This window comes from Alligator sinensis, unplaced genomic scaffold, assembly GCF_000455745.1.
Source record: "Alligator sinensis unplaced genomic scaffold, ASM45574v1 scaffold38_1, whole genome shotgun sequence".
In the NCBI taxonomy this organism is placed as follows: domain Eukaryota; kingdom Metazoa; phylum Chordata; order Crocodylia; family Alligatoridae; genus Alligator; species Alligator sinensis.
In genome coordinates, this window is record NW_005842179.1 from 77,176 (window position 1) to 80,157 (window position 2,982).

At 43.4% G+C, this 2,982-nt stretch overlaps 1 protein-coding gene across 1 annotated transcript in view; it reads right to left on the bottom strand.

The window, feature by feature from the left end:
• Positions 1–2,982, bottom strand: part of LOC102373482 (nephrocan-like) — a 57,188-nt gene that overhangs the window by 53,839 nt on the left and 367 nt on the right. The gene's annotated exons all lie outside the window — the stretch shown is intronic.

Consider the following 2,982-nt stretch of genomic DNA (forward strand, 5'->3'; position numbering starts at 1 on the left):
TTGGGCTTGGAGAGGCAGGTCTTTGGGTACAGAGGGGGTGGGGTGAGTGCGAATGGGTGGGTCCTGGGGGATGGGGATGGGGCTCATGTGGAGGGATGGGTTCTGGGGCATGGCAGGGGGGGCAAGCATGGAGCGGGTGGGTCCTTGGGTGTGGAGGGGCGGAGCCTGGGGCATGGAGCAGGCCAGGTCTGGGGTCCTTGGAGTGCAGATGGAGAGTGAGGCCAGTAGCAGGACATGGGAGTAGCTTTGGGTGCAGAGAGAGTCCCAGGGTTGTAATGTGCAGCTGACACCCCCCAACTTCCAGTGGGGGGCTTGTACTTAACTTGTCCAGTCCTAGAGCCTCTGGAAGGAGATGCTGGGTAGAGCGTCCACCCCTGGACACCAGCTGTGCTGGTCCTGGAGAACCCTTGGGACTCTTGGCTGGGGGATTCCAGGAACAGCAGACGGCTGCAAGAAATTAGTCTGCCATCTCAGGCAGTTCAGGAAATGATGTCCCATCCAGCACTATGTCCTGAAAGACTCAGACCTGGCCCGGCTGGCCCTCCAGGCTGGATCATGGCAGCCTTAGAAGAGAAGTTATGTGCTCAGAAAAGCTCAGTTGAGTGTAGCAGCTTTCTTGCTCTGATCAGTGCAGAGCCTTCTCTGGATGCCTGTCTCCAGTGATTTGTTGTTCTCCTTATAGAATACATTCAAATTCAGCCTTTCTGTGTTGATATTTCAAGTATTCAATACAACTGGCCTTACCTGCCTGCAGGTCGCTTTCTTTCTGTCTAATCAGGGCCTCCTAGGCTGCTATAATAAACTTAAGTAACTGATCTGATCTGTTCCCTGTTCCACAGGGAAATTTAGGAGCAGGGGAGCCAGAATACAGGTTTCCTTCGCTTTATGTGGGTTCTTTATGTGCAAATTTGCTCTTATGCAATGACTGTTTTTATGCCAAAAATCCATTATATGCAAGGTAAATTCACTCTTATGCGATTGGTATGGTGGAAGCCTGCAGTCAGCTGCTTTGTGTGGTGCATTGTGGGAGTGACACACACCAATATATAGTCTCCCGTGTGGATCTGTGCTCCTCACTTGTTGTCTGTGACATGTTTCTGTAGTTGCCATCCCCATTATAGCTTCTAAGCATCCTGCTAGCTTACCTCGTACTCCTCTCCCTCCATCACCACTCTCTCTTCATGCCAGCTAAATAGTCACCACCACCCTGTGCCTGTGTGTACTGTCTGCTGTTGGTGAGTGCCAAAATTGTCTTGTAAAAGTGGTAGAAATGGGTATGGGGGTCAGTACAGTCGAGGTCTTGGGATGTATCCATATTTGTTACATTGTAAACTGGGTTCCCTTTATGTGAAGTCGAGTTATGTGCGCCGTTTTCCAGGAACACATATACAGCATAAAGCGAGGGAAACCTGTACTCTAAGGAGCTGACCGAAGACTATGGACTTACTGTACATGAAGTGTCATGTCCCAGACCCCTCTTTATAGTTGCAACTAAATGGAAAACTCATATTTTCATTTTAACTTTTCCAAAGCAAAAGTCCATCATTACCAGAATGAGCAAACCTCTACTTTTGGAAAGTATATATGTATGTACTATGAAATGCAAAGGTCCAAAGTAGACCCCTTAGGCCAATCAGTGGGAGTTAGGTGTCTAAACACATTTTGAGATTCTGCCCTTAAGATCTGAGCAAGAGCAGATAGAGACTTGTTGGGAGGGGCAGAGGGAGGGAGTGAGAATTCAGTGTAGTCTATAGGGAAAGGCAAGTTACCAGGACAAAGGAAGTTTAAAGGAGAATGGAAATGTGGCATGGATGCTTGAAAAATGAGGAGACTTCTCTGTCAGTCAAGTACTTGACAATATATCTTTGACTTTTAAATGTTATTAAAATAGGTCTTTAAAAATTAATTTTGCATAATAGTTTTTATGATATCAGTTTTAGGAAACCGTGAATATTAGAGAGAGGCATGAACTTGAAAAGCAAAGTTTTCATTTGAAGGCACTTATAATGCCAAAAAGATTTGCAAGCTATACTAAGAATAAATAACTTTATTATGCAAAGACATGCACAGATGTCTAGCCCAAAGGCTCATGCTCAACATGAAGGATACAGTTACAAAGTTTGAAACACCTCACCTGCCTCAATCCTAGCATTTGGGGCCTCACTGTAGTTTAAAATTCAAATTACTGTATTCCGTGTAGCAGTTGAATGCCAACCATTGCCTGCTGTCCTGTGGCTGGGATCTAGCAGTTTCTACATATTTGTGGTTTGAAGACTTCAGTGAAGTCATCTAACGGCAGTGACCCAGTTTGTATTTTGAGGGTATCAGCAATTACTCAATTTGGTTGTCTATGTAAAAATGAAGCTGAATTTTAAAGCTGTATTATTAAAAAAAATCCTTATTTCTGGCTTTTTCCCCCCACTTTTTATTTAAACCTGATGAGGTAATAACACAGAAGCATTACTGATTGTCAGAAATTAATACACCAGGCCTTCAGTTACTGAGTTTTGTAAAGGTGCATGTGTGTACAAGCTTTTGCAGAACCAGTACTTTTTTTTTAAGAAAGGGTTGCTTTGTGACCGTGGGAACTACTATTCCTGGTGCCAGAGCACTGTTACTCTTCCCAGAGAGATTTTCCAAATAGGAATGCTTTGAAAACCTAAATCCATGTGGAAAGAATTATCTTTTAATTGTCTCTTGATAAAGTTCATTGTCCAATATACATAATGCTTCAACATTTAAAGCATATTAAAGCATACCATAATGTGGTATCATGGCACTGATTCCCTCTTTTTTTAATCAGAATTCCCCAGTAGGATTATTGTGGTCATATTAACACATAGGCAGACAGAAATATCATGAAGTTGAGTGTAACGACTTTCTTTCTTTTCTGATTTTCTTTTTAATGTCAATGCCTTTGAGAGCTATACTTCAGTGACTTGAACTACAAAAACTTCCTTGGGAATGTGCTGGACATTCCTG